The sequence below is a fragment of the Xiphophorus couchianus genome, chromosome 4 (assembly GCF_001444195.1).
Source record: "Xiphophorus couchianus chromosome 4, X_couchianus-1.0, whole genome shotgun sequence".
In the NCBI taxonomy this organism is placed as follows: domain Eukaryota; kingdom Metazoa; phylum Chordata; class Actinopteri; order Cyprinodontiformes; family Poeciliidae; genus Xiphophorus; species Xiphophorus couchianus.
Genome location: NC_040231.1, coordinates 32,220,837 through 32,245,770, shown reverse-complemented (window position 1 = coordinate 32,245,770; position 24,934 = coordinate 32,220,837). Strand labels below are relative to the sequence as shown.

General features: G+C 38.7%; 1 long non-coding RNA gene across 1 annotated transcript; it reads right to left on the bottom strand.

The window, feature by feature from the left end:
- Positions 1-557: 557 nt before the first annotated feature.
- On the bottom strand, positions 558-3,817 carry LOC114143088 (uncharacterized). The gene is made up of 2 exons (XR_003595160.1): positions 1,190-3,817; positions 558-984 (listed from the first exon to the last, which is right to left on the bottom strand). It is a non-coding gene; the product is annotated as an uncharacterized LOC114143088 (long non-coding RNA).
- Positions 3,818-24,934: the final 21,117 nt, after the last annotated feature.

Sequence of the window (24,934 nt, the reverse complement as noted above, 5' to 3'; positions counted from 1 at the left end):
ACCCGGGTTCCTGATTCGATCGTCGATCGTTTGAGCCATCATGTTATAATGTTATTCCCTCATCATACCTGGAGTGTTGCCTTGATTCTTTCATGCATGCTTGAGAAATCCCTTCATTTCCATGGCAACCATCCAGCTGTCCAAAATGCCTTAGTAGACCTAGCCCCGCCTTGGAGACACATGTAGCACCGGTATCACACCACTAACTGCGCCACTGGACCAGTTCTAGGCTCTACGGAGTGGGGAGCAAGAATAATAACACCAGAGACTGCTGCTTTAAGTGAAAAAGGCCGGCAATTTATGTATGCAAAACACACATATAAAATACAATACATGAAACCAAAAATACCCTGCAGATTCTTAATAATGATGTAAATATAAATGGGGAGGAAAAGGGAAAAAATAAAATAAATTTTAAAAAGTATATCACTCTTTCTTTTTGCTCTTTAGTTAGGTTATTTTAATCAGACTAATTTGAGTTAATTAGACCGGTCTCTTTTTCCTAGGTTGCACCTATTTTAAGATTTCTATTTTTCTCCTGAGTTAACTAATTTTTCTTTCTTTTACAGGTAGGGGAATACCTTCAAACACAATGAAATCAAAGTGGACCACAATTACTCAAATCACATTCAGAGACATAACATATGAAAATCAAAGTATGGCACTTTAAATTCAAGTTCAGGTCTAAATGTAAATCCAGGTACTCAGTTCAATGAAAAGTCTCAGTTTGATTCAGTCCAAAAAGATAATAATTCAATCAGTTTTCAGTTCTGTTCAGTTCGGTTCGAACTAGTCCCTGATATTCCTACCGCTCCGGCAGCGGATTACCACACGCGGGAGAGTCCCTCCCTGATGCGATGGAGAAGATGAATTGAAGGTCTAGGTCTGGCTCGCCATCTTGAATCCCGTCTGTGAATGTGCATGTCGCACATGGCAGACCAATCCTCTCTCAGACCGAGCTTCCAACCGGACAAAAAACCTGACCTGTGTAACAGGCCACAAACACAATAAAACTCTTTTTAAATCCTCAAATTATACAAATAAATTCTTCTTCATAAACCCAATATATTAACCGGATAACAGTTTATGACGGAGCATTTCTTTGTAATCAGCTACGTTTTTAGCGTTGCTCCGCCAAAAGAAAAAGTACAACACGATGAAAATGCAGAAAAATAAACACAAAACTCACCAAAACCGATGTAACTTGGTTCTCATAAAATCCCCGTCAGTTCCCAACCAGGTAAATTGTGTTTTTCTTTTTCTATAATATTAACTTTTCCTGTTAATTAATCACTGCTCTTTCCCTCCGATTCCTCCTCTGCTCTCTCCCTCAGGTCTGCGCACTGCAGCGTCACCCAGGCGCCGCGTCTGTAACGCTGGTTCCTTAAAGGAACAGCGACGTTATTTTCTGTCTACAGACTTTTAATCAACTATTTATTCCTAAATATGTCCGATTTTAACATGGGTTACACACAGCTCCTCTTCTGGGCTGCAGTTTCTAACCTTCAGAGTTTCCACCTCACAGAGCAGCCCTTTCCTACAAATCCCTCACTCAGCTCCTCCAGACTAGTCAGCAGTAATTAGCAAACACCTGGTGGAACTGCACATCTGCTGAGCTCATTATAGGAACTACTGCTAAGTGCAACACTGGTAAAAATGTTAAAGGGTTAGTAGAGGAGCCGTGTTGTGATGATTTCTTGAAGGCAGTTTCAGAAAGAGGGGGAGTTTTTAAAGAGACAGAGACCCAAATTCAAGGGGTTACATCAGAAATTAAAATTGCTTTCAAGTCATTGATTAAGTCAGTGATTATATTGAACCACAATTCAAAAATAATGTCTAATTTTATTGGTTAATTTTCAGAACGTTTTTATTTATTATGACTTTTGTCAGTTTCATAGTATTTCAGTCATCATTGTGGGTTTTGTCCACATTTATAAATAAAATAAAAAGATCTGAGACATTCATTTTAGAAGTGTATAATTTTGACATTAATTAAGTTGGTTTAATTAATGTCAGTGAGATGACATTTTAAGCACAATGTACTGGACTTCTAAAAATGCACGATACAGAAGATTCTGTCAAATAAGTGCTTCTGCTGTCAGCAATCTCCATTTTAAAAAATCTCAAAATATCAAAGTTTTCCATGTCGAGTTGAATTCTAACTACAAGTAGCAGTGACTGAGCGCAAAAATACCAGAACACTAAAATAGATGGAAGTGTTTGATTTAAGAGTTCTTTTGCACCTTTGCATATCAATAGTCTGACAAGGTTCAGATTTTTCTCTCATTACTGTAATCTTTGGATAATATGATTTTCAGAAGCATGTCTTTATAATTAATTCTGCTTAGTTTTTGCTGAGCCACTTAACTCTTGAGCTAGAATAATTCACCTAGCTTGATGAACCAGTTTTCTGACTGGACATAATCCACTTCAAGAACCTTTCAATTATATTTATCTGTGGGAAAAAAAAAAATCCTCAATTTCTTTAACTGAATCTCAGCAAAATTCCAATGACAACACAAGAAACAGGATAGTAGTACCAACAAGGCAAGCCAAAAACTGAACAATTATGGTGATGCAGCAGATGATATAGCAAAAAAATGATGCTGTATCATATAAATAGAACCCTAGGTCAGAAATCTGATCATTTCTATGATTGCTTGAGGTAGGCAGATCGATACCAAGTCACTACCAATGTTGGTACTAAAAGTGATGCAGGCTTCAGATTCCTTTATTAAATTTTATTTTATTTTTGTGTTGTCATTTCTCTACTTTCTGGATCATTTCATTTATTTCAAAAGCTTTTCATCCAACACAGATTGCTGCTAACTCATTTATAAATTATTTTCTTGCCCAGTTCCCTTATATTTACATACATCGCGGTCAGTTGCAATGTGGAGAATTATTAGTCAATGTCTCTGAGAAACCTCTGAGGGAAATAAAAGGAAAATGGGAAACTGCGGCTTGCCTGAAACTTTTGCACATAATTGAATCCGCAAAACTCGAAACAATGCATATCTACACCAAAGGCCTGAATGCACTAATCCTGCCATCCAGTAGTGGGGAGAGAGGTATCACTTCAAATAAACAGCCAGTTTCCCAGTCGCAGCTTTGTGAATAAATGCAGCAGAGGAGGAACAGAGAGAGGCTCTGCTGTGATTGGGAGCAGATGTGAGCTCCAGGTCTGGGTTTGGTTAAAGTCCCGCTGCCAGGAATATTTGCTCCACTTCAATAAATAGAGCTGTTAGGAGTGAGGTATTTCCTCGTCACCATGTCAAGGTTTCCGAGCGGAAGCTTCACATGCACAGATTTCACTTCTAAGCCAGCAACTGGAAACAAAACACTTTTTTTTTCCTACTGTACTTCACTGTAAAAAAAAATCTGTAGTTTGATGTTCTAAATACTTTTCAATTGCGATTTTTAAATAGAATCTTAGGTCAGAAATCTAATTATTTACATGTCTCCTGAAGATTGGTGAATTGATACCAAATCACTGTTAGTATCGATACAAAGACTGATGGAGGCTTCAGATTCCTTTATGAAATTTTATTTTATTTTTGTGTTGTCGTTTCTCAACTCTATCTCACAAAATATTTTATTTTGGTTTTATGTCAAATAATTTTTCTAATTTGCTTATTTAGGGGGAAAAAAAATCCACATTTGTTTAGGATTTCTATTGTTTCTGTTTATCTTGTAAAATCTTAAAGTAATTTATGGACACATGCACACCATGTTCAAGCTAAGATTCTAATAAAATAATTCAGAGAAAAAAAAACACAAAATGCCAAAATGTCAGATGCTTGATATACCAAAGTTAAATAATAACTTTGGTATAGCAATACTGGCCCTGTATTTATTAAGTATCGGACTGATACCAAAATATGCAGTATCTCACTTCTCTAGTGTTTGAATGAGCTGTAATGCATCTAGTTATCTTTTCTCTGCACCCTCCCCCACCCCACATCCACCACACACACACCAGTTTGTATTACTACCCATGTCAGGATTTGGTATTGTTCATTTTATTTACTAGATTTTTGCCTAATCCAGACATTTTTTCCTAACTTTAACCAGTACCAGTCTATCCCTAACCTTAGCTAAAACTTAATTCACAACACACCTCTAACTCTACCTGGCAGAACTGGGAAAAAAGTGAGGACCAGGAAAATGACCTCTATTTGTTGGCAAGAATGATGAAAGTAGTCCTCTATATGTAGCAAGTATAAACACACACACACATACTTGTGCATGTACACTTAAGCCATGAAATTATTCACACTCTTGGCAGATTTACATTGAAAATAATTTCCATGCAACAAAGAAATGTATTTCTGAAAGGAAACGGGGCAGGCATCCCTACAAAGACAACATATGACATTACATGAGGGTCAATTCTATAAAAATGTTACATGTTATCAAAACATTTTTACACCCTCTTCAATAATCAGTGGAAAAAATCTTTATTGGCAACAACAACAACCAAGCCTCTCTGAAAGTTGCTGACCAACTTTCACCGTCTTTCCACTGCTAGGATTCTTTGATGATGAAATCCAAGTCTATAAAACTGGAGGGCCTCCTGGCCATCACCCTAATCTTGAGCCCCCTCCAGAGATTATCTTACAGACTCAACTTGGAACTCTTAAAATGTAAATTTACAACTGGCACTTTGGAGTTCCCAGCCGCCAAAAAAAAGAAGAAAACCTCTCTTAGAGGCCTGCAAACACACTCTCTTTAAACGGCAGAAGCTTTCCCAAAATTAGATTTGCGCAGGTATTTGCTTTACAAACATTGATCACATAATAAATCCATAACTTTTCTTTCTCTCTCTCTCTTTTTATCCAAGGTTATCAGATGCTTTCCCTCCATTTTGTGCCGTATTACCAGACTTTTCTTTCTCCCCCTCGGCCCGTCTACGATCAAAACATCGTGCAGAGAAATCGTGGCGATCCAAGAGGCTCTGAGCAGAAAGGTCACAGAGAGAGTCTGTAAAATGGATGAAGCCTAATGATTAGCTCAACCTTTGCCTAATCAATAATCATTTATCCAACAATATCACCGGCAGCCACAGCCCCATTTGCCATTAACCTCAGCAGCGAGGCGAGAGGCAGTATTGTTTCCTCTGGCAGCTTTATGGCACTCCGATGAGTGGTAGGGCCGGGAGGAAGCTTAAGGTTGGATCTTGATGGCTCGGATCCTATTAAGAGACTGCAGGTATTTTACTGGAGAAGTGTCACATAATTACACTTTTAAATGATTGACGGTAATGTTCAGCATGCTGGTAAAACTGTACAACGGGAGAGGGAGATGATCATTTAGCTCCAGGACAGAATATTAAAAATGTTTATGTGCACTTAAGTGAAAACAAAGGCCTTAAAAATTTGTTAAATTGGAAAATGTTGAATTTTGTTTTGTTTCATAACAAAAAAAGAGAAACATTTTAAAAGGTCTAGAATGTCAGCATTGTCTTTCCATGTTCTGGAGCATTTTGAAGAAGGGAAATCAATAAACGTGTTTAGGTCCGACTTAGCTCATATCTCCTTCCCCAGCAAAAAACACACTGCAAATTATCACGACATAAAAACACTAATCTGTCCCTCCGCTTCTTATTCCTGTCCCACACTCAGCCGCAAAGCATTAGCTGCGCCCGTCTCCTCTGTGTCTCTCCATGATGCCATCTTCATCATAACCTCTCCCGTTTTATTGCTTTTAATGACTCCTTCTCCCTTTTCATTAATTCTTTATCGATTCCTCTTGACGTCGCCTGAATTATTTTTCAATTACAGAAAATAAAAGAAAAAGAAGAGCCACGGAATATGCACGGCTGCCTGCATTTGCTATGGTTGTGTTGCGGCCGCCGATTTGTGCTCTTTATTTCTTCCCCTACATCTTTCTGGTAAAAACACACACTTTCACACCCCTTCCTACACACAATACACACGGAATATGACTACGGCTGCAGAAGAAGAGCGAAAAGGTCACCGCTGGCTTCCAGAGGCTGAGCTGGGGTTCTCTGCAGTGTGTTTCCCAGAGAGGAGCGGAACTTGGACACGGTCCACTGGGGCAAGCAAACACACACACGCCAACACACAGAGAAAACGTCTTCCAACTGACGAATTGGGATCTTTTAATATGCTGATTTGAGAATATGAACGATGGTCTCAAAAGCAGATAGATGCGGTCGCAAAATGAGCCTCTGAAGGCGCCGGTTTAATACCCACAGGTCGTTAATTATAATAATTATTCAAGCCCATATCACAGACACATATTGACTGTTTTTTTTTCTTCTTTTTGGTCTCTACTTGGGTTGTCTGGTGACGCACCCCAAAAGGCTCAATTAAAGAATAAAGTGAGTGTATTAAGTGTGTGTATGTGTAGGAGTGTGTGTGTGATTGTACAGGAAATGGAAATAGATTTTCACCTGCACTGTTTATTATGGGGCGCACAATGCTTTTTTGTCCCTCTGTTGTCCAATTACATCATATTATGTTGAAGTCGTGTCAGACAGAATTATGTTTTATGACCCGGATGGGTGCGATGCACACACACACACACACACACACACATATATATATTTGGACATGTGATGGAAATCAAATAAACTTGTTCCATCCACTCACCTGTGTGGTCATCTGAGTGCATGCGCAGCACCGTATGTCCCTTAAGTGTCGTATTTAAGCTACCTTCGCCATGTTGCATGGCTGTCCTACGATGTGTGTGTTCCTCAGTGCGTGTGTGTGCGTGAGTGTGTGTTTGACCTCCACTGCCCGTCTCCCTGCCATCCCTCCTTTGAGAGCCAGTGTGATATACGGAGCTCTAATTGTCAGGTCTGGCCCCCACATTCCTCGCCTCCAACAGCCGACCAACAGTGTGTCACTTTAACAACCGCAAATTATCACCGCGATGGAGATCTCGGCTTCACCGCGCCTCTATGAGAATATAGATACATTTCCTTCAATAAATTACTTCCCACCAACCACCGACACTCCACACACACACACACACACACCTATAATCTCACACAGTCGACTCATTACCTGTCTGCCGCTGTCCTCTCTCACACTCGCCGGTCTCTGACTGACGTTTTTACCACAACATTATTGTGTGTGCCTCAGGATCTGCCTAAAAGGGAATGAGATGAAGCTAACCCTTTGTGTCACTTTGACCAGGGTGTTTGATTCTTAAATATGTGAGCTGGAACCGAACAGGGAGGGGCCGGGGAGTCTAGACACAGACAGAAAAATACTGTGTAATTTGCTGTGTTCAGTTTTTATTGACCGTAATTTTTTTTTTTTTTTTAATCACTTGAAATGAAATGTAGAAAGTGCTTTTGAAGAATCTTTTGCACAATGGGTGTCCAGGCTTTTTGTCATGTGGGCCAAAATTGTCGAGTCAAAAGTGTTGGTGGGCCGAGAAAATGAAAAGAAAAATGAAATCAAGTAAATAAAGTAGTCAGATTTTTGGGGGGTTTGTTATTTGTAGGAAACGGATATTATTCAATATGTTTTATTAAAAGAGAGGCATCTTGTTTTCAAATTCTTTTGGGCTCCATTTGAAGAATTTTATTATAAGTTTTAAAAACAGGATTTGGGACACTTCCTTTGAAAATGTTTGCTATATTTAGCTGAGTTTAATAGTTGGCTTTCCAGTAAAAGTCTCTAAATAGACGTGGTTCTACTTATTATAAAGATTTAATTGTAAAAAGATGAATACTTTATGTTGTGCTTTACAAACTTTACATTTAAGAAATTTACGTCAATAAAACCTTTACCCTGATTAAAAAAAAAAAGTCTCTAAATGCATCAACCACCCAGATGGACGGGTCAAATATGCAGCTTTCTTCAACTGCAGTTGGGGGCCACAAAAAGTCAGCCTAAGGGCCACAAATGGCCTTTGAACGCTCCTGGTTCAGAGTATCCTTTAGCATCTTCTGTAGCAAATTACATCTGGTTATCTCTTCTGAAAAACAGAAGTGGAAAAAAAAACTAAAGGATGGAACAGAAAAAAATAAATAAATAAAAAGAGTAATGTCATTATCAGACTGAACCATTAGAGCCCATCCTGCCATGTGGTTCATTTTTATATCAGCACTAAACAAAATAATTCCAACCACCCAATCGGATGCAGCCTAAGTAGTTCAACATGGTCGTGAGAAGCGGAGCAGTCATCTTCTCCGGCGGACGGGATGCCACGTAAGTGTTTCAGGCTGTCTCCATAGAAGTCCCGGCCAGCTCCGCTGCGGGCTCGGCCAGAACCGGGGCTTCTCTCTAATGAAAGGCAGGCTGAAAAAGCCTCTTTGATTGATTTCCTACATCTTGATTTGATATCCTGAATTAATTATTTGAACTTGAATAATATATAAAGGGAAAAATAAATGTAAAACACTCAGGGGAAATAAGTGGAGCACTTCAGTGCTGTTGCCGCAGCTGCGTTTGATACACTGGTTCTCTATCTGCTTGTCAATCTTTCCCTGGAATACTATGGAGTTTATCTCCAACGGAGGAAACCTCGTGTGGAGTCGTGGCAGATGGAGGTTTTTATGCGACTGTGGAAGACAGTAAAAGTACAGAACCTTAAAAAGTTTTCATCCCCCTTGACCTTTTACACATTTTGCCACAGCACAGATTTCATTGTGGTTTGTTTTTCACTGTATCATCCAGAAGACCAACACAAAGCGGTGCACAGTGGTGAAGTAGGAGAAGCAGGAGACGTGGGGCTCAGAGGGTTTTCAAAATAAAAATCTGAAAAAGCTGGGATGCATTCAACTCCATTCATTCTAACTCACCTAAAGACAACGGAACTAATTTCCTTCAAATGTCAAAATAACAAAGCGCTGCTTTGAGAAGACTAATTGCTGACTGTAGGCTGACCATCAGAACCTGCAGTTACGGGGCCACAAGTGGCTCTCTAAGCCTTTTAATGGCTATTAGTAAGGGGGGCAAATCAGGCCAAAGTAAGTATTACCAAGCAAGTATTGGTGTTCTAATCAATACTAATACTAGTATTATAATACTAGTAAGATAGATCCTGTAGTTTCAGATTTCCTTATGAAATGTTATTTTTTTATTTTTGTGTTGCAGTTTCTCAACTATTCAAAAGAAAAAGATTTTGTTTTCATTTCCTCTCAGATGATAATTTCTTTACACATTTTTTTTGTTCTGTTGTTTCTGTCCATCTTGTTAATTTCTTATTAAAGTATTTTGTAGACTCCTGCACACTTTGTTAACATTTTTTCAAATGTTTTAAGAACATAATCAAAATGAATGAAAACAAAGACACCTAAATGAAGGAAGTTTGATATATCAAACTTAAGTAATGAAAAGTATCGGTATCAGTATTGGCAATACCCCCATTTTTAATTGGTTTTAGATCAACACCAAAATATGCAGTATCACACACTTTTATTCTTATTAACTTTGGCTAAAGATGATAAAGAACCAACTGATATTTTGAAATATAAATATAATACCATGCTGTTTTAGCAGTGGTTCAAGGAATAGTTAAATTAAATTTACACAAAATAATGACACTAAAATTACCAGGAGTAATTTACCTGCAACCTTTGAATGTCCGGTGGACATTGGAGATGTCTTTGTACACTTTCTTCTTGTTAAACATTGTCCACAATCTGTAGCTTTTGCTTCTTCCCAGTCGACCATGGTCGTTTACTCTGAACTCATGTTTGCTCTCAAAAAGATTTTGTGAGACCTTCCATCTGACATCTTAGTGTTTACCACACACTCTCTGACCAAACCTGCTGTACATCAGATTTCTTTTTATTGTTGTGTGTGGTCTCCATTTTAAAAACTCGCCACTTGAACCAGGCTTTAAAACAAAGCATGCGGATGTGCTAAAATGTCACGGTATAATTTAAAACTACGTCGAAATGCGATTTTATTTGCAAGGCTTGAAAACAGTTGTTCAAAAATATTCTCTATTTGACTGAGCTAAGCTGGTAGAGACATACCTTAAAAATCTAAAAAAAAAGAAACAAAAAACCCTGACATGATCACACAAAAAGACGATTCTATAAACAAATGCTCCTCAGAGATAAAATCCCTAAAAAGAGAAAAGGTTTTGAGAGAGATTGAAGAACATGTGTAACATGTTGATCAACATTTGAGCCTTAAAGGTTTTGGAGAATCCTACTGAAACTGCAAGGGCTCAGGTTAAAAAGAACTGCCATTCTCCAGTTTCTAGTCAACATATTAAAAACATATGAAAACATGTTTGTGTCTGAGAGATTGGATACTGGATTAAGGAGATGATTTGGTAGATGAAATAAATTCCCAGTCATGTTCAAAATGGTCAAAACAGCTGATAAATTAAACATTTATAAGCTATAACTCTTCTTGAAAGGCCATTTCCTGTCAGACTTTACATGTAAACTTCTCTGTAAATCATTCCACAGACATTCTCTCATCTCATCTTCTCATCTTACTCAGGACAAGAAGGATGATTGAAGTTAAGAGATGTCAGAAGTGCGGCTTTGCAGGCCATCAGGAGAGATTCGATCTGGATAATCTGATAAATTATTCTGATTTGAGATCGGTCTCAAAAGCTGAGGTTCTATGTCGTCTCTGCGCCTCTGGTTGGATGTTTAGGGTCAGTGCTGGATGGTAACGTCTTGAGTCTTTTATGGTCTCTAACAGGTTTTCTCCCAGGATTTCCTTGTATCTAACTCCATGTTTCTGTCTGCTCTGATCAGCAGCATCCCCACAGCATGACACTGCCACCACCATTGTGTGACGGTGTTCTTTGGTTTTCTTTTGGTTCCTAAATGTTTCACATTTATTTTTTATTCATTTATTTTCTTTAAAGAGGCTGCAGCCTAAACTCAATTCAGTCAAATCATTTACTCTAATGATGGCTGCTGTGGCCGAATGCCTGCTGGCAAAAGAAGGTGAGTCACTACAAGTGCAGAGGAAGCCTGTTTGAATGTGGGCATAAACATACACTTATGGACGCAACATGTCGTTTATCATAAAACGGAGACAGTAAATCCTGAAGAACAGTGTCTGCCCATCTGTTCTTCACTCCAAGCTCAGGCACAGAGAGCTACAGCAGGACAAACACTGAATGAAAGGTTTGAAGTTGCTCAAAATCCAGACTTTCATGATTCTTTCATGCATGTTTGAGAAATACTTTAATCTTCATGGCAACAATTCAGCTGTGCAAAACTCCTGGGAGGACCGAACACTTTGGTATTGCAGTTTCCAAGCTTCCAAGCTTGCGCCTCATAGAGCAACTCTTCCCTGCAACTCCTCCAATGGGTTCCTTCAGACTAGCCAGCAGAAATTAGCAAACACCTGGTAGAACTGTGCATCTGCTGAGCTCGTTGTAGGAGCTACTTCTCAGTGGTAAAAACTTAGTTAAAAGGTTAAAAGAGGGGCCTTGTTATGATGACTTCCTGAGTTGATTGATTATGCTATAAAATGACACTATCTACGTGTAAAACACATAATATTGCCTGTTTAATAACTGAAATTATTTGTTGTAAAGCACATTTTCTGTTTAAATTTGTTAGACTATATGAAACATTTAACCATGACAATAAAGCCAAAATGAAGGAAACAGGCACATACTTTTCCACAGAGTTGCACCCTAAACTGTCATTAACTTATTGTTTTTAATCTTATTTTCACAGCCAATAATTCAAGCTTTGCAGAGTGTAAGTTGTTGATGTGTGTGTCTGTTTGCCAGCAAAGGCCGCGAACTGCCGAGGCTACTGGTAATGTATTTTTCTCCAACAAGAAAGATTGCTGAATCCCTGCCTCCTTGGGTACGGCAGCCCGGGGGGCGGGGAGTGGTGTAGGGGTGGTGCATAGTGATGCTGAGAATTCAGGTATATGGATGGCCTAAGGAGGTTTCCATCATTCATAAAGCACGGCCGCCGTACGCGCCCTGACGCCGAATTGATTTTGCAAAAGAAGCAGGGTGGCAGAGCGACCACTTCATTAGTCTCCCAGTGCTACAAATCAGCTGCTACCACTGCAGCACTCAGAGGGGCCGGTGTTACCCGCCGCTATATTACCACACTAAAGTGACCATCCATTCATGCAGCCATTATGAGTGAGTTATATAGCGATGCAAAAGTGCTCGCTATACATCCAGTATTACTGTTAGTACGAGCCAACAGTCTTCCATGAGCTGTAAGTGCAACATCATACAGAAGACATCATGGACGGCCACTGTGGTTATTCAGGTTAGGTTTCTGTTGCTGCTATGAAGATTTTTGTGTGTGTAAGTGGTTAATATCATTATAATGATATTGCAATGATTTATTTAGGAATGATAAAGATACTAAAAGCAGATAGCACACTATACAAAATGTACAAAATGTCAGATATGTTTTAATGCACATGGTCCGAAGCAGAAAGGAAAAACATAAAGTAGGTGCAGGTTATGGAAGGTCCACATCACATGTTGAGGAAAAGCTCACTTGTGATGCAAAATAAAGTACAGGAATTTCCAAAAATAAATGTTGATAGTGTAAGCAAACACAATTTTTCTGGAGAGATTAAAGTCCATGTAGTCGGACACTACATGGACATTTACCTTTACTAGATTCAATTCAGTTTATCTGCATAGAAACAATTCTTAACAAAAGTCAACTTGAAACAGTTTGAGGGGCCATTTGGTCCAGTTTATGCGTAGAGTAGGAATGAGTGATACTGCCAGAAAAGGGCTACTGTCTGGGCAGAGAAAATGATCTAAGGATAAAACTATTTCAATTGTGTATTTTGTTTGTGCTGCTAAACTACGTTCAGTGCAAACATGCCACTGAGCCTGAGGTAAAAACATTGTTTTGTAAGGTTAATATGTAGTTAAGAGTCTCTTTACTCCTGTAAAGTGAGCTTACTCTGTTTCCTCAGTGTTTCCTTCCATCTCCTCTCACTACCCTGAACAAAAAAAACTTTAAAAACATGCTGACTGTCCATCATCTCTGCTACTTAACCGTAAAACAAAAGGCTCTGCTAATGCTAAAGGTAACCAGTCTTGAGTCTGCTGTGCTTACAACGCAAGAAATGCTTACATTTCTTGCCATGATCAGCTGTAGCAGACCACTGGTTCTCATTAAAAAATAACATTTGAATTAATGGCACTTAGAAGTACTTGTCAGCCATCTTTGTAGTCCATCAACCAATCAGTCAGTCGCTGTGGTGGCTAGGTAATAGAACATTAATATATAAACAGTTATTTACCTCTAATTCAGTAAATTATTTAATAAAACGTTACCTTATTAAAATAATGTTTTTATCTTCACTTCTGCTTGCAGTGTGAACTTGTTGTTTGAACACATACCAACTTTTTAAGTTAAATGTTTAAAGTTCATACTGAACTGTAAGATCACTTAAATGATTTGGTTGGTTTTATTCTGATTTGGTCGTTTATTCTGTTTGATTTTTTTGACTTCCTGAACATGGATTTTCAGAACGAGCAGGAGTTTTTAAAGGTCAAACTTCAAGGCATCAAATACTACGTTGAATTTCTTTTAAATTTCATATTTAATGCATATAAAGCCTTTCTACAACAACTAAAGGTAACATAGCCACTTGATTGTGCTATAAAATGAAACATTAAGGCTGAAAAATACACAATACTGCCCCTTAAAGATGCTTCAATATGTTTCAAGACATTGGTTCCATTATGGACGATGTGTCATCCGCCTCTCTGCTTTAGTGAGTGTGGCTCAGAATAGCCTGTTCTGTTGTCAAATTACTCTGTCTTAAAACCCAATGCAAATTCTGACTGTGGTCTATTTCTGTTCCTGTCTTTCCAGCTTTTTGATTTAGATAGTATCCAAAATATGACATATAAACTCTTTAAAATTTGTCAAAACAATTTCATTTCATTTCCTCAACCTGATCGTGCTTCCTGGGGCCCAAAAATGTTAAAGTCCTGCTGTATTTCGAATCCCATCAACCGAGCGCAGTTGGTTCTGTGTTCTCTTTATTCTTGCAGGCTGAGAGTAACAATGCCAGGCAGTCACAGAAAGATGGAGTACTCACTAAGGACTTGGTTTGTGATCTCTGTGAGGAGGCAACTTTACAGAGCCAGGCCAGAGCGAAACAAAGTGCAAAAGCCTTCCATGTACACAAATCTTGTCAGGGGTAATTGATTGCTGTTGGTCACTCGCAGAGGACCTGGGACGAAATCAAGTGGCTTCTCCATAAAACAATGTCAAATATTGATGATATTTCTCTTTCCTGCCACTAGAATGAATAGCCTCATCCTATCTGTAGTTTTGATGAATGTTTGTTATTGCCTTCTCTTCTTGTTGTCATTTTCCCCCAGCTTCTTGGAGGGGATGCAGCGAGCCACTGAGATCACAATTAATATCACATAATCTCAAACACAATGCAGACTACTGAGATGCATGCTAGTTTTAATGAAAAGTCTTTTTTTTTATTATTTCATTGAAGTGTTTGACTTGAGGGCAAACCCACATTTTTTAAGAACTTGCTGGCATGTCTTAGTTTTGCTCTTTTTTAGAAAAAAAAAATCCTGATATATATCTGTGAGCTATGACAGCGCTCTCTATAAAAGAAGAAACAGAAGACATGGTGCCATGCTACAAACACAGTTTTACCACCACAGAGGCAAACAGTCAAGACATTTGACTTGGAAATACACAAAGTGAACTCCAGGCTTCTTCAGCTCTCCTCTGCCTTTATTCTCCCCATTTCATCTGTCAACACATCTCTCCCTCTCTTTCAAAAAACCCTTCTCTCCTTATTGTATGTTTAAACTTGCATGCACCCCACTACCTCACCCCCCACTAACTACAACAACCACATACATCTACAGCCTTATTCCCTTAACTGTCAGTGCTAGAGGTCTAAAAGCTTCTTTGGTCACAGTTTCACATCAGAAGCAGTTTGTGTGTTTGTCAGTTTTGTGTCTCAGAGAGAGTGAACGGAGAGACGGTAAGAGCGAGAGAGAAAAGGGCGAAGGACAACATGTGGCATTCGTGATGGATGTCAGAGACAGTCCATGTTTTCGGGGATGATAGAAGAGAAAGGGTTGGGGGCAGGATTTTGGAAGACATACTCAGAATGACACATACACGCGCGCAGACCGGTCGGGCCGCACAATCCTGTCAGTCCTTGTCTGACTTGTGAAGTTTAACAAATGCATCAAAAGGCTGAGCATCAATTATTTAACCTCCTTGCTTTGGAAACGTCTGTATCTGTATGTGTTTGTGCACAGTGGCAAACATTAGGAGTGGCTGGTGTTTGGAGGGTGGGACTGTTGAGGGTGTGGGGTGAGGTCCCTCTAGGTTAGGCCGTTTTGGAAAAGTGAGACTTGGTTAAACACCAGTTAGCAGCAGAACCAGCTTATAACTGGTCCAATGGGAATTTCAACTCAGAGAATTAAGCCATTTTGGTCTGTCTGTCTGTCTAGGATTTGGCACTATCTATTATGACGGAAAAACTCTTATTTATGAATCAAGAGTATTTTAAGGCACTTTTCCACTAGATCGCCTCTAAACGGTACGGTAATGTTGGCAGATCTGCCCGGCCAGCTGTTCTCAAATTTTTATACCTAGTAGCTGGACCAAGCCAAGTATGGTATCAAAGCGATTTGATTGGCTTGTGGTTACCAAAACAACATTATAGCTTAGCTGTGGACCATGGACATGCTGTCTGCTATAAGAGCTGCTCAGTACAGAGGAGCAATTATGAGTTTAATCACCAGCAGCGCCAGGAACACTGGTAAGTTTTGCAGTGGAATGACTGTGATTTAGCAATGTTTTCCCACTCTGCAAAAGTTATGCAAATCTATCAGATTGTGACAATGTCTCATGTCCACAGGCCTCTTCAGGTAACTAATAGATTTTTCCATCAGATTTGTTCTGGACTCTGTCTCAAACATTACAAAACAAATTTTTCTCTGGTGAAGTCTTTTTTTTTTTTTTGTTGAGTTGATGTATGTTTGGAAAGTGTTGGTGAAAATTAAATTCCTCTCCTCTTCACATTTTTGTCAGGCAGCTGATTTTAGTCAAAACTAACTGATACTGACACTTCCACTAATAGCAGAGCTAATTTAGTCATTTCTGATTTATTGTTTTTGCTAACTTTGAAAGCTTTTGGCTTCCCTTAAGTTTTTATCCCAGATAAATTCTACAGTGCTAATTAACTCTGCTGTTTTGTAAACTTCCATGTTGAATAAAGTTCAACATCTGTTTTGGTTATTGACTGCTAAGAATTCTTCAAGTAGTTGGATGTTTATATTCATGCTCTTATTTTGAAGTGGGAGAAGGCTGTTTACATTTCCTCTCTTCGAGTTCTCCACCAATAATGCAGCAAATGAAGTTTATTCTGTACTCAGAACACACCAGTAAACAGTTTAAAATCTATGTCACAAGTGCTTTCTGACCCTGCTGTAGTCCGTTTGGAAAAATCAGCAGCCATGAAATTGAAACTATGAGAGAAGCTCTGTCCAAAGAATCACTTCCTGAAGCACAAACCATGCAGGTAGGCATACAATGAAAAAATTCACCCTGTTGAGGGTGATGTACTATGTTGTAGCACATAGTGGTTTACAATGTGGTGGTTAAAGAAGCACTTTAGCATTAGCTTCTTCTAAATACCGTATTGGTATAGCATGCTAGTGGAGCTAATGTCTATGACTAGTACTTTAAGGTCAGTGAAGCTAACTTTTTAGTGAGCAGTGTTAACCACTGGTACTTCTGAATGTCATTCCACTTAATAAAGAATTTTGTTCCATTATAAGAAAAGTCAAGAAGAAGAAAAATGAATAAAGGAGATTATTGTTATGTTCTGCTCAGCCTCCCTAACCGGCTTTTAGCTTCAGCTAAAGAGAAACGTTGAGTGTAAACAACGCTGTTGACCCATATTTGCTCCAGTTATTGACAGTTGTCTCTTTTTGTGCAGCTTCACTGTTGAAATGGGGATCTGAAGTCTTACTGAGAACTGTAAGCATCCCTCTTTCTTTGAAACTTAATTGTATCAAGCACAATTGCCTTTTTACTTTTTATTTCTTTACTAAAATATGCAGTGCAGTTGTTTTACTAATTATTTCCCAGATATCACAGCTGTTGGTGTCTGCGTCTGTGTTTGCTATCACACATTATTACACATATCTGCAAAGGCACAAAGACAAACCAGCCTGAGACGCATTCCGTTAGAACATGAGAAGTCCAAGCTGTCTTGTTAGCGCTCTGCACATCTGCAAGAATGTTTAAGTAAATGCATGGATTTGTGAATATGTAAGCATGTTTGTATTAAAGTGATAGCATGCCAAGGAGAGTGAAAAGAGGCAGCTAATGGACTCCAAGTGCAGAGTGCTTGTCACACAAACATTTCTGCTGTCACAGCACCTTATCACACATAACACAATGAGACATCATTCGAACAAAACACACACACACACACACACACACGCCCACCCCCGCACGCACGCAAGCACACGCACACTGTCCCAAAGCAGCCATTTGTCCCTGCTTGCTTAGAGTGGATGAGAGGGAAGCCAAAGAGGGAACAAAAGGAAAGACACAGTTAGGGAGAACTGGTGCGTTTTCACAGTTGTTTTAGCAGATCTAATGTGACAAAGTGAAGTAAAGGCTTCTTGGCACCATACTGCAGCTGACTGAACACAATTGACATCATCCTTGGACTTGGGTATGTGCACATAGACTGCTTAATAAAAACTAATCAGTTTCAGGCTTTTATGTAAAAGTATAGTAACAGTGCTGTTCATAGAAGCTTGGATTGTAAGAATGTAAACTGTATTTGCCTCTACTATTAATTTTAGTTTGTTTCAGCTCAGTTCACTTCCTGTTTGGGACAAGCCTTAATTAATCACCAAGCAGCATTCAAAATTATAATCTACAATTTATGATGTGTAACAATTTTTTGTTTTTTTCAAGTTGAATCTCTTGCGGGTTGAATTAATGACTTTGTTTGCATTGCTGTCAATCTAAATGCATTCATCATTTTTCTTTTCATATGTGGAGTTATGCTTCTGCACATATTCCTGAGTGTAAGAATTCCTGGAGGCCAGAAAAAACTAAAACCTCCAAAGTTTGAAGACAAAAACAACGTTGATGCTGGTGTAACACAACTCAAGAAGCAAAACAGGCCTAAAAACGGAAGAAAAAAAAATGTTGTGCAACGGGCTGACATTTTCATTCAAACAGGAAGTTTGATTCTGACTGGAATATTTTAGTCATATTTGATATAGGAAGCATTTTTATAACAATTTAAGATAACATAGTTCCTTGATTATGCTATAAAATGACACCGTGTGTAGAAGATACACAAAACGGCCCTTTTAATATTTCCTAATAACTTCACTTGCTCCTGCATTTCACAACAATGGTGACCTATTTTGTTATATTGGTGCCAAGACACAGAACCAGGTGGCGCACCCTCAAAGTTTGTAAATCCGTCCTGCGAGGTTTTGACACCGTCACCAATAAACAAAACGATCCAATTCAAAGTTGATTAATGTCCAGATAAAAAGTTGCTTTAATTTTCTGAAACATTTCGGTTTTCTTTTGCTGTTTTTATTCAGTTTCATTAAGCGCCTCCCGCTGACCCTTCATCTATTCGTCCTCTCAACTCACACACAGATGCTTTCCCTTGCCTTTTTTTGCATGGCTGGGCTAATTGAGTAACTAAACAAACTAATTAATCATGAGCGTCCAGCAAAGACGGACAGGTCCAGAGAGGTGATGTTCACCACCCTCCACCCCCAAATGCACTCAGCCTATTTTGTATCCTTAATCCTCACTTAGTGTAGTTGCTGATTGTGCACATTCCCTCCCCACCTTCCCTCCTACATCCCACCCACCTTCCCCTCAAATCTTGCTGCCACGGCCAAGGTTATACCCATCCACATGCTCATTCACTATTTATGATTTTGCATAGATGATAACTACACACCCCCTCCTCACCCACACTGCCCCACCAAACACTCATGTGCTCTCACATACTCTTTTTTTTTTCCTGCTTTTCCTCTTTTCTTCGAGTCAGGGTATCTGGGTACATTAATCAAAAATAATGAATAAAATGATCAGCCTGACAACACAGTGAAGCCTCCTTTGGTTTCAGGAGAATATCCGACTAACTTTATTAATCAACATTTCCTGATTAATTGTTCCAAAGTGTCATCCATAAATTTTCCTTCATTTTAATAGTACTTTGGCCAACACTAACAATATCCCTGGTGACCACAGATTTATTGAGGTCTGGGCTGAATTGAGAGAGGGGCAAAAAAAAGGAGAAGGTGAGAGAGGATTGGATAAAAGTAAGGAAACGGCGTCTAACAGTGTTTTTCAGAGCAGGAGTGATGCTGCGGTTCATATTTGCCAACTCCTTAGCGCTCCGTTTTCCGAACCGGCCCAAAGGCTACAGAACGGCCCCATGGAGGTTCTTCTCTCTCTCGCCTTCTCCTGCTAAGGTAAGGTGGAGGAGTAAACCATTACAGGTGACAGTTTCACTTTTCTCCACCTAATTACTTGTCCCTGCCCATGTGGCATTTCTTAGAAAAATTTGTTGAATAATGACCAGCATTAAAATGGAGGCTCTTAAGAATTTATATGCACCAGCTTAATTCATCATGTACTTTCTTTATCTCCAGTGTAGATTTATATCCTGCCGTGTCGCAGGGCCCTCTGCCTTGTGACAGGGGCCGTCATCTCTTTAAGGGCACGGCGTGTATATCAGCGGCTGCACCCCGCTCCCCCACCTCCCCGCTGCTCCTTTCTATCAATGCTGCTGGCTAGGCAGGTGGATGAGACACTGTGTAAAGCAAATGTTTCTTTGTTATCTAGCTTGGAGAGGAACAGAGGTAAAGCTTTCTGTTATGTAGACTTATTTTTTTTTATCTGCATTCCAAACCTCTCCTTAAAGGGACAGTTTAGAAATGTTTAAATGGAGTTTTAAGAATCTCCAATAATCAAAATCTCACCTGCAGTTGGTAGGTATTATACAGTGAGAGGACTTCATTTGGTATCCGGTGGATGTGAAACATGATCACGCCTCGTTTTTCACGTAAATACCATCAACCTATCAGCCCATTATTTGAAGTAAAAATGAATCCTCCGGTAGTCGTGAGAGGCGGTTTTGTCATCCATCGCTTTGGTTTGCAAAGTCTCTTATGCGTCAGATTTACAGGCGTCCAGAAATGTGAATGCAAAGGTTCTGGCTTGGGACTGTTGGATGTAACAAAAAAGCAATTTGTTGTGTTAAATGTTTTACATGGTAAAAACTATGTAATTAATTACTTAAAATTTCAATGCAATTACATTTTTTTCCGTATTTCTGGTAACAGAGGTCACAGAAATGCCTCCGTTACCATTTGCAGATTGACTGATATTAACATCTTTCCGTTTTTATCTGCTCTTGAATTTCTTTTGATTGATTCTACTGTGCAGCATTTTGAGATCTTTTAGCCTTATTCATGTGTTCAAACAGGCAGTTTGAAATAACTTATTTCAAACACTTATTTCCTGATTTAACAAGGAGAGTGGTATTCTTTTTTTTTTTACTCAGGACCAGGTTGATCCCTTAATGAAGAAATAACTATTTGAAAGCCACTTTCTGTACTCAGCAAAGTCGTCAATGATATTAAAATGATCTTGTTAATCGGAAACTATCCAAAAACAGAAAAAAGAGAAGAAACCTCTGCGAAGCAAAGTCTTTAATGTCGCTGCATCACTCGCTGAACAGTGAAGAGATTGAAACGCCTACGATTCTGTGCAAACATTCTCTAGGCTTTGAGTGTCTTTTTGATAGATAAATTATTGTGATTCCTCCCACTATAATAATAACAAGTTTTTCTAAAGCTACTTTTGTATAAGAACATGGTTTTCGAATAAAAAAGACTCTTGATATAAATTGGTTACAGAAAGCTTTGTGAGTAACTTTGGCAGCCGCCTCTCATCTGAACAACATATAAATTACGACATAAACAAAGCTTCCAGCAGGTCACATTGAGATAAAATGGAAACGTCGTTATGAGAGGTAAGCTCTGTCGAAATGCCAGTGAAGCTTATTACCAGTACAAACAAACAGAGGAGGTGTGAAGCTGCTCGTTCTGACGCCAGCAGAAGTGTTTTGACTGAGCTGAATATATCAAAGTGAGCCGTTCCCAAAGTACCGATCCTCATGAATCTGAATCTCTCAAGGGCCACCATTTATGTTTCACCCATTATTTGCTTCTCCATGTATATTACACTGCTCCCTTTTTAATAATATGCAGAAATTTAAAGTCAGGCATTAGGGTGATTTATGTACAAAATCAAATAAAGTGTTCAGAGAGCTGCTCACAAGCCCACCTAGAACATTGTTGTTGGGTTTTTTTTTGCATTTTCTTTGGATAAATTACTAAGTGCTCTCTGAAGCTGACCTACCTAGGATGAATGTTTTCAAGGACATAATGGTGGATTTTTATCATAACATACACAACGTTCTAAATGCACTGTTTTCATTTTATGGACTAATTGCATGTGTGTAGTTTTTAAATGTTTTTGTTGTTAGGTAATACAACTTCTAAGGTTACATGTTCAGCAGTCATGACTGGATAATCTGACATCCTCTCTCAATTATTTATGGTCTGTGTGCTTTTTTTGTGTGTTTTGTTTTGTTGTTGTTTTTTTTTTACCACTTTTTCCTGAAGTCTGACACTGATGTTGGGAGAAAAGGCCTGACTTGTAATTTCTTCATTAATTCAATGAATTGTTGAATTAATGAAGGTTAATGAAGGTGCTCTATCAAAAAGAAGTTTTTGCCATCAAGTTCTTTCACACCAAACTTGTTCATCCATGTCTTTTAGCAATATTGCTTTGTGCACACTGATGTTTCCAGTGTTCTCAGCAACAAAGTACCAACAGTCAGCATTGCTGAATAGCGGTTATACGGTTTGCTGCAAACCTATACAATATAGATATGTTCTTCTGTGAAATCCATACTAAATGTCAGTTGTCTTTAGAAATTATAAGTTCAATCAAATCAGATTCATTGTTCAGGAGATTAGACTCAGAACAGAGCAAAGAGTAGAACTACATGCGGTGCAACATGCAAACAACACGACAAAGACGGAGATGGTTCGACTAAACAACATTTACAACAACAGAAATAGAGACTTCGTCCCATTATTTACATCTTGAGAATATTTAAATAGGGAGAAAAAAGCCTACTTTGATGCTGGATGCAGTCTGAATCAATAAGAATCCCATTTCAAAATATTGTTTTAGCAGAATAAATCTTACCTGGTACATGTAGATGACCATCCACTCAATATTTCAAACACCAATACAGTTCCAGTGTTTCTGGTCGGTGTAATTGACTCATTTCTAAATAAAAAGAGCAAATGGTGGAAATAAAAACTGAACAGAAAGTCCGGTTTATTTAGGTGCTTCCTGAAGTCATCTGCTTGAACTGTTTTTATTTTGAGATGATAGTGTAAAAGAATCCAAATGCACGCCACACGTTTCACACTGTGAGTTTAAAAAGTTGAAAATCAAATTTTATTTTCCAGCTAAAATCAAAACAATATGCTGCTTTGTGTTTATTATCACACAATGTCATAAATATGTCTGTTTTTCGAAGGTGTCAAAATATGAAACAGTTCAAGGCGTTTCAGCACTGGAACATTCAGGTTACTTTACAAACATATACTTTAACAGGAAGTTACAGTTAACTGTGATATTAAAATGTTCATATTTTCACCAAAAGATGGAGGCTTAAGGGTTTATCCTGCCAAATACAAAAAACAGATATTCAAATGTAGGTGAGTCACCTTTATATCTAACTACCTTCTGTCCTTCTCTGTTTTTACTCAGGAAATCCAGGTAAAGAACAAATGAGAGTATAAGGAAATGAAATATAACTTCCCCAGGTACAAAGTGTCCTGTCCAATTAAAGAATCTCTCCAGTGAATAGATTCTTCTGAATGCTGAATGAGTGCTGTGATCCGCTCAGTGGCTTTTTTCATGCCGGCTGACCTCAGGCCCCGAGGGCATCTCCGAGCTAATTCCATGCAAATTACATAATAGCTGACACACTTCTGAAGGGAGCAGTCAGTGAGTGACAATACAGCAGAATATCAGCATTTAAGGACCTCCTGAGTTGCAATCAGAGCAGCTTTACAGTCCAACGTTAAGAGTGAATAAAATATCCAAAATGATATGTTATATTTTCCCTCCAACTGCAGGTTATGTCTGTAAATTCCCAGGAAGTGTTTCAGGTTTCCGTCCGTTGCTGTGACCTTCTATGAATTGATTCTGGAACTGATGAGTGTGTTTGTAGGGTCTGACAGTCTGCCCCCAGGAAGGCAGTCAACAATTAAATGCAACACCAGACAAAAATGCACATGTGCTTGATATATTTTGTCAAAGCTTACAAACGTGTGTGTGTTGTGAGCACACGCATACACACGCCCACGCGTGCGCACACACAGACACACACACATGCTTAAAGACGACAGAGCTGCATGTATCAATCAGGTATGACAGCGTTTAAGTGTGAGGATGTGACATGACAGTCGCCTCCCGCCAGGAGGCTTGTCTTTCTAATGATGGCTACTGCTCAGGAACGGCGACAATCTGACCGGCGCACACACACACACACTCACACACACCCCTTCAGCCTTTGCCTGGATCTCTCTCTTTGATAACTATCACTGTCAAGGGGAGACAGAGCCCAATGTATGACAATTTGTTCATTATCATAGTGAATAGATTTTCACAGGTTCCCTCGCCGGTCTGCCACTGGCGGATAGATGAATATCAAACAGGCCTTTTCTTTTTCCTAGGGGCCAAATTTAGGAAATAACATGTCGTCCTATTCTCTGTCCTTCCTTTATCCCCTCTGCCCCTCCCCACCCAGCCTCTACAGGACCAGTGACACCTCTAGTGCATATTCCTTTGTGTGCGTTGTACATGGTTTGTATTATATGCATAACAAAATGATTGTTTTCAGAAGGGAAGAGTGGAAATATTATAAAGGCAGTAAATTGTGACAAAGACGTACTCTTTACTTCCTCCTGTTAGGTTTCCCTCCTGCTTACACTGACGCTAAACAGAAAGCTCACCTTCCTTCAGGTCTGGGGTTTCGAGAATCAGGAAATGTTGGAAACATTCTGGTTCTTTTAAAGTGTTTATGCTGTTTCAATTAGACCTCAAATGTAGAAAAGACACACAGCAGTTTCCAGAATGGTCTTATGTATGAGGAAACAAAAAGTCAAATAAAAAAGGCTATATTTGGTAAAACTGTAAGCAGTGATGATGTTTAGCTTTTAACACCTTCAAAGTAAAACAGAAACACAGTTTTTTGTCATAAATTTGCATCGTTCTTATCAACCAGTCAATAACATTTAATATAAATCCACTTTCCATACACTGCTATGAACGCATCTAAACATTGTGCTGTAAAACTTTGGACTCTTTGGTTCATTAGGATCTTGCACATTCATATTTTTGTGACAATGTCATTTTTTTAATTACACATGAACAAACTTAGATGCTATTTTAATTGTGTTTCTTATTTAATGGAAACACAGAAATTGTGAAATTGTGTTTTATTTTTGCAACATTAGATAATTACATTTATAATGGAAACACAGCTATTGATAAGATTACCAAATTGTCAAGCAACTGATCAGGCAACATGATTATTTACTGAGTTTATAAATAATATAATGAGTGCAGCTTCTACACAAGCAACAAGGAGAATAAACTACAATCTTTTTCTATTTACATCTGTCTGTTTTTAGACGTTCTCCTTCCTGTTGCCATGTGTACATCATGTTCCTGTGGTCATACTAAGCTCATACAAAAGCCGACCAACAATCAGTTTTAGCTACCAAGTTTTTTTTAGTACAAGATAATTTATGAAAATGACTTTTTGCTCATTTTGTTTAATGTATGCATTTTAACAATTAATAAACCAAGCACTGGGAGATC